General features: G+C 43.6%; 1 protein-coding gene across 1 annotated transcript in view; it reads left to right on the top strand.

Moving 5' to 3' along the window:
• HHLA2 (HERV-H LTR-associating 2) overlaps positions 1–7,370 on the top strand; it is a 20,427-nt gene that overhangs the window by 9,616 nt on the left and 3,441 nt on the right. The gene's annotated exons all lie outside the window — the stretch shown is intronic.

A 7,370-nucleotide genomic window follows, 5' to 3' on the forward strand; every position in this document is an offset into this window, starting at 1 on the left:
GCGGCGGGCTGCCAGCGCCCCGCCCGTTGTCGACAGGGCGTTGTGAGGACGAGCAGTGAGGGGCCGAGTTAAAAGACGAAGAGATTTACGAGTCGTTCTCGTAGCAGCCCGTTTGGCAACGCCGCTCGGTCAAAAGCCGAAAGGACGCAGGCTCTCCTTCAGCCCTTCCTGCATTGGGCACGTACTGCTCACTGCAACCCTCACAAGAGGGTTGCTTCTCTGCAAGCAGCCCTCATGCAATGGGAGAATTGTCCTGAGAGGTTTGGAGCTATTAATACATAACTCCGTTTTCAGCCCTGTGTGTTGGTGAAGTGTGAAAACAAAAAATAAACCGGCTGTTGGATATATTTGGGGAACACGTGCGTAAGCACATAGATATATATATATATGTGTGTGTGTGTGTGAATGTTCTAAGAAGCCCCAAAGTTCAACGGAGGATGAGTTAGTGAAAACCAGGGCAGAATCAAAATGCTGTGGGAAAATCTGTGAATTCCCATTAATGTCTCATCTTCTGGTATTTTTTAGCTGTGACACGAATGTTGGTTTGGAAGATGCTTTTGTTATCCCTTTTTAGAGACTTCCTGCTTTCTCCTCATGTCTTCCCCCAGCCCTTTCCGTGTGATTACTGGACAGACGTCTCTGCCTCGCCTGCTGTGTTTGTTTCATCCAGATAATCATAAAGCACTCAGATGTCCCCCACAGCATTCCGGTTTAGTAAACAGCCTTCAGCAATGGGAGCCATCTGACTCCAGCAGCAGCATGAAGCAACCGGTCCTGCTCCTGCCAAACTGCCTCAGATGATGTTCTCTGGAGGCCAGGAGAAGCAGGCTGGAGCAGAGCTAGTAGGGAAGGCATGTCTGATTCGGATATAGCTCGTGCATCTGTCCCCAGACCAAGTGCCAGGATGCTGAGAGCCACAGTTGTACACTGGGAACAGCAGCAGTGCTGTACAGAGCTGCACGGCATGTTGTCTGTGAGAGAACCGGGGGGATGCTCTCCTCCTGCTGCGGGGAGGAGAAGACTACAGCTGCATGCAGCATGCGCCTGTTGCTAAGGCAGCACGCAGCACACCCACGCTGGCCTCGAAGCAAAACAGCGCTCATAGGAAATTTTTTGGAGCCAGAAGCCTTGCGTGAGAGAATATGGCTTTGTATAAAGTGCTGTCTCCTACACTACTGAAGTGGGTTTCACAAATGTCCCAGCAGTAGCTCCCTGTGCATGTAATTTCTCTGATTCTCTGGAGGAAGCTCTGCCATCTTGCTAGATATGCATCTGCAATGCTCTCTCTTATGTTCTGTCTTCTACAGTGCCTCTCTTTTATGAGAATTTCAGTGGATTATGCAGCGCAAGGCAGTTCTGATGTTTTGGATTCCTACTGATAGAAGTGTTAGGCATTTCTGCTGCCCTTTCCAAGCTAGATATACAGACCTTGCTATGAAAGAACACCTGCATGCTTTTAACTACTTCTAACATCTGTGTGACCATCTCCCTCTCTGTTTACCCTGCAGTGCTGTGTGTCCCATCCTCACACAGTGCTCTAAAAGCTTGCACAAGAACACTTCTCGAGCCTGTGAAAAAGGCAGCCCTGTCTCTGACTTGCACAGTGGGCCTCAGAGCTCTTACAGAAGTAGTTTATGTCTGTTGAAAACTGCATGAGTGCCTCTCTTCCAAGGCATGGTTTTCCTCTTTAACTCAGGCAGATATTTTAGTATCACTATGAGGCACCGATCTGCCATTTTATACTGGTTTACAACTCTTTGGAGTACCATTGATCATTTGTTATCTGTGTTCAGCAAGAGCATGAGCAGAAAGCCATGCAGCTCATGCACAAGCCAATGTACAGGAAACAGTGAGTGCTGTAGCTGGCAGGAAAATTTTCAAAAGTGACATAGATGCCTGCGTGCCTAAAGCAAAGAGTATCTGTAGATAGATTTGTCAAACTGGCTGTGAGTGCTGTCTCCCTCAGCAAGAAATGCAGTGAGCTGACCTCCATCTCTGTTCGGAGATTGCTTTGTATCACGACACTCAGGGAAACCATCCCTGTCCAGAAGTCACAATACAATAGTAACACTGTAGGTAACACTGTTCTTCTCTTACCAACACAAAGAAGCACATTGCTACTTCCTGTTTTGATCTGGAAACCAAAGTATACTGAGGTTCAATGAACTGACTGAGGTCACACAATCAGCCAGTGGCAAAGCTGAGAATAGGCTCTGTGTCCTTTTCTCCAGGCCTAAGATCTAACTCTGAGATCCATCCTGGGGGCAAAGATGGGCTACCAAAGCTATACATCACAGCTCTACAGAAAATGACATTTTTAGAACAGGCTCAACCCTGAACTTACTACAGATACTAAAAAAATTAAAAAGCATCAATGTTTTCTTCTTATGAAAGATTCTGCTTGGTAAAAATGGAATTTATAAATATTGATGGACTTTTACGCGTGAGCACATTAAAAAAAAATTCCAAAAGACTAAAGCCTGAATTAACTTTGAGAAATTGTTGCTGGAGACCTAGTCAAAAATAAAGCAATGCTGTGAAAATATATAAACCTTTTGCAGTCATTTTTCATCAATTTCAAAACCGTTTTTAGGGAAATGGCGCTTCTTTCACACTTCCCCCTTCCCTGGCTCTTACCCATAGTTCTTACAGCGTATACAAACTATGTGCAGTTCACTTGGTAGAGCAGCTGCTTCACCTGTGGTGGGCTGATGGCAACTGAGCAACTGTCTGCAATGTTATCTGCAGCTGCCCTGCACTTAAATGAGACTCCTGGGGGTGAGGTCCGGATTATCAGTGAGCTTATGGAAACCATATGTTGTGGTATTTAGGTGGTGAACATGATCCTCTTTCAGCATAGGCATTGTGATCCTCCAAGAAAATTCTGTAATGCTGGATTTCAGGAAATGGTTCAATTGAGCCCAAACTACAGTCTTCTACTACATCTTCAAGGACAGTTCCAGATACCTCTCCTTTCAGTCAAGATTTGCTCAGAGAGAAGATCAGTTAGAAAATTATATCTGTTTATACCTGACGTCCATTGCAGTGTAAATCATAATCCCTTCTAATTTCAGAGAGAATTAGGCTCTATGTATCTTCAACATACATAGATACATGGTTCAGCCATCTAAACACATGTACAGACCCAGCTTCAGCAACTGTCATTAGTATATTGGCAGGTTTCTGAGCATGGAAAATAAATTGTCTTCTACATGACAAGATCAGTCATCCCTGGAGGCACCTGCCAACCCAGCCCATCTGCCAAGCAAGTTTTGCAACCTGCAAGTACAGGCCCGGGGCAAAAATAGTGCCGGTGCCTACTTCAAAACACCCACATCCTTTCCGTCCACCACAGCCAGCAGGAAGAAGGCCCATCCCCACTCTCACTCTTTTTCTGCACCACAGCAACTGTAGCCACAGCCATGTCCCCTGAAAGCTGTACCCAGCAGGTGAGAGGCAGCACACCTTGTAGGCTGTAGGGAGAGGCACTCACGATGCCTGGCTCTGCAATGCCTGCAGGCTCCTGTCTGTAGGACAGACCCCCATCATAGGACATGCTGCCAGCTGAGTCTTGTGCTCCATCCTCTCCCTCCTCCCCATCCCTACCCCGATCTGCTGCCGTCTTTCACAAAATCCATAGAAATGTAATTATCGTAGAGATGTCTGCCTGTAGTGATGTTTTTCCTTGGAAATAATTATAATTGGCTGTGGCAGCTAAAAACTTATCGGAGTAGACAGATGACAGACAGCACAATCACATAAGCTTCCCTCTGAGAAAATAAAGCTAAAACCCATTTATCCTCCTAGCTGGGAACAAAGGACTTTACTTTGAAGAGCCAGGCTGTGAAAATATGGAGAAAAGACTGTTACGCTCACAGATTAAATTTGCAGTAGGTAACCAACCACAAGGAATCCATTTGCAGCAGAACTGTACTGCAGTAATTACAATAATATCACTTCTTTCATCTGAAGAACACCCAATGAGGGACATTTCACTCTGTTCAGAGGAAGCTACAGAGGTCTCAAGAGGTTAATTAAGTGGCTGGAAGCTGTGTGGGCCTGAAGAGTGACTGGATCACAGATAACATTAAAATGTAAGCATATCTTAATCATGTCTGTAAGGGCTACTTGCAGTGGGATCCAAAGTTAGACGAAGTCACCTATTCCTGCAGTAAACCACTAATTGCACTCTCCTAGAGAGCAGAAAAATATTGATTCCAAGTGTATTTCCAAGTCCAGCAGGCTTCTGGAACCATCTTTTGCATGACAGCTCACATGCCACCCTGGAAGGAACTTGTGCTTCTTCCAAAGGACTTCAACATCTGGCCTCTCTTTTGGCTGAATGGGTTCCTAACGACATGTGGATTGGGGGTGAGTGGGAGAGCTTCACTCCGTACTAATTTAAAACGTTTAAACAATTCATGACACTCCTGAGGTGCTTTTAAGAAAATGAAAATTGAGCTAAGAGAATGGCTGTGCAATGGTACTTACTTATTACTCAGAACATACAAGCAGATGACAACCTCAAATTGACAGAGATATGCCTGGATCTAATGGTATTGCATAGACACAAAGAGAAATACTGCCAGAAGGCAATCAGTTGTTGTATGGAAGAGAGCTGAGAAAGGAACAGAGCCGGGGATAGGATGGAAGAGATAAGGACAGAGAAATACCAAGAACAGAAGAGCATGAAATGTTTTCTATAGTTCTAATTCCCAGGATTACAAACAATACTCCAGCACATTCACTAGATGACATTTACTGCACCACAGTCATGTGGCAACACTATTTCCATCACATGCACTGCTCTGACAAATTCTTCAGTCTCTGGATAAAGTTCTGCTTTGTTTCTGTTTTTCTTTTAATTATTTTTTATGATCTTCTTGGCTCCCAAAAGCTTTTCCTGGTTAGATTTCCCCTTATAGCTATAAAAAGAAACTAGACTGATCTCTTTTGGCAGCTGTGAAACGGCTGCATATTGTATGTGTTTTCTTGATGAGCTTCCATGAAATGGGTTTTGGTTTTCTTTTGACAGATATACCACTTTTAGCACAATGTCCACACAAGATTAGCAAGTGTTCATTTTGGGGGGAAGAATTTTACGTGCATATAATGTCATGCATGCCATTTCTATACAGCATTATGAATAGCAAGTAAAGTCACTTGAACAGGGGAATGGAACTAATTGAGGAATGTTTCCCCTATGAATGCTCACTATGATTAGCAATGATCTGGTTTTTGCTAATCTTAAGGCTTCAGTCCATGAGATTCAGGTTTTAATTCTTACCATTTCCTGGAGCCAAATTACAACTCTGCATGAAACTGGCCAGACTGCATGTGCTCTAAGAGCAACTCAGCCTGAATATCCTCTAATGACAGTGCCCAGATGCGGATGTGTGGGAAAGAAACTAAATGGACACGGTAATTCCTATTTCCTTGCTTACTCAACCTTTGGTCCCTTTCATCTCAGACTCCCTAAGCTCATGATTTCTGTGTATTTTAGAGCCCACAGTGGAGAGAAAGAGAGGAGGTGCAGCTTTCAGTGAAGACAAGGTATTACACTGCGCAGCACCATGGGTGAATGTGATTGCTCCGTCTTCTTACATGGTTTTATATGCATCAGCCTCAGTCTAGCCTGTGCTTTGGGGTAATGCTATTATAAAATCAATGAATGACAAAAATGCTCAGAGATAAAAGGGAAAAGGCCAAAACAAGTAAAACCAGGGTAATGATATGAGAGCATGATTATAAATACTGAAATAAAGAGAGCTGGCATTCTGCCAATTTCTTGTCCAATGAAGGCCTTTTTTAAAATCATATCCAAATATGGGATATCGTATCCATGTATGGGAGCAGAGGAAATCTATTCCCTCTTGAAATTAAAAGCTTTTGTGAGGCTTCTGTGACTGGACATCTCAAAATCAAATTCAACCGTAAGTATCACCGAACATTAGAACAATTAGCAGACTATTTTCTTTTCAGTTGTTACATACTGTTGACTTGCCTGCTTGTGTAACTCTTTAGTACTGGTAGGAGTCATGAGTGCTAAAGGGCAGTCATAGACATTGGCCTTATAGGATGCAACTGGGCCACCAGCCTAAGCTGCTTTAACTGCAGACTGCCAGAATCCTAGCTTTTGCTTTCTCTTTCTTCCCAAGGGATTGCTGGGCCAACCACGTGTGTATGTGTTGATCAGCTTAAGCCAGCAGCAAAGCTGAAGTCCCAGGATTGTAGGCAGAACCCATGAGACATTGCCACCTGCAGTCTGGGGGATCTGTCTGAGAGCCAGAAGCTCTGCAGGCAGAGCGACCCAGGCCTGGGGCCTGATGCCAGAGATGCAGGCAGGACTCCAGCTGAATGCTGGCTTAAAGCCTGTGACAGATAGCTTCAAATAAAGCACTTTAGTCTCATCATGTGGGCGTTTTTCAAATTGCATCTGGTTGCACAGGAGTATTTCCAAGCAGCTCCTTGTCATTGATCTTTGGTTTGGAGGAGGATAATAAGAAAGTGAAGACAAAGCTCTTTCCTGGATTATATCTGGCCACTTTAAATATAGGTTATGCCTCTACTCAAGGAGCAGGCCTCCAATGGATGCTTTTCCAGCTAAATCTGATTTAAAGATGACTGCTTTTAAACTTGTCCTACCTGAAGTGATAATTGTGAGTTTTTCCCTTTGAAATGAAACCTGAACTTGCAACCTGAAAGAAAAAAGTATCCAACAGAAACCCCACTACAGTTCTCACTGCCACACCAAAAAACCTGTGAGACAGCTTTTGTTTTATTTTCAGTCACTATTGCCTGTAAAAATGCCGGACATGCAACACTGAAGAATGAAATCCTCTTTACCTACTAATTAACAGCAGATAAAGACAGCTCATGTCCAAAGAGGAATGTAGGAAAAAAAGGCAAGAGGGAAAAAAATAGTTCCCTGGAAATGTTTACAGAAGGATTATTTCCCTTTTCCCCTCAATTTGTAGGCAAACAATGGCAATTTGATCCCTCTGTAGCTGTTACAATTAGGGTCTAGATTGAGCTTTTCCAACAGTTTACACTGCTCTTAACTGTCTCTTTGTGGCTGCAACAGATACTGTAGTATCTCCCTGCATAACAGCTAGAACAGCTTATAGCTATTCAGATTCCGAAACGGAAAGTGCTACCAACAAATGATGTTTATCTTAAAAACACCATTATTTCAACAAATTTAGCAAACTTTGCCATCCTCCCCCTTCCACTTTTTCTAATTTCTTTGACTTGTGTTCACTCTCTCCACTTTTTTCTCTTCTCGTTATTTCCTTTGATTTCTTCTTGTGGCTTCTAGACACCAAAGGTAGTTCTGGTAAACTAGGCTTTGTCTAGCGTGTGTGTGTTGG

Source organism: Meleagris gallopavo, chromosome 1, assembly GCF_000146605.3.
Source record: "Meleagris gallopavo isolate NT-WF06-2002-E0010 breed Aviagen turkey brand Nicholas breeding stock chromosome 1, Turkey_5.1, whole genome shotgun sequence".
NCBI classification, from domain to species: Eukaryota; Metazoa; Chordata; class Aves; order Galliformes; family Phasianidae; genus Meleagris; species Meleagris gallopavo.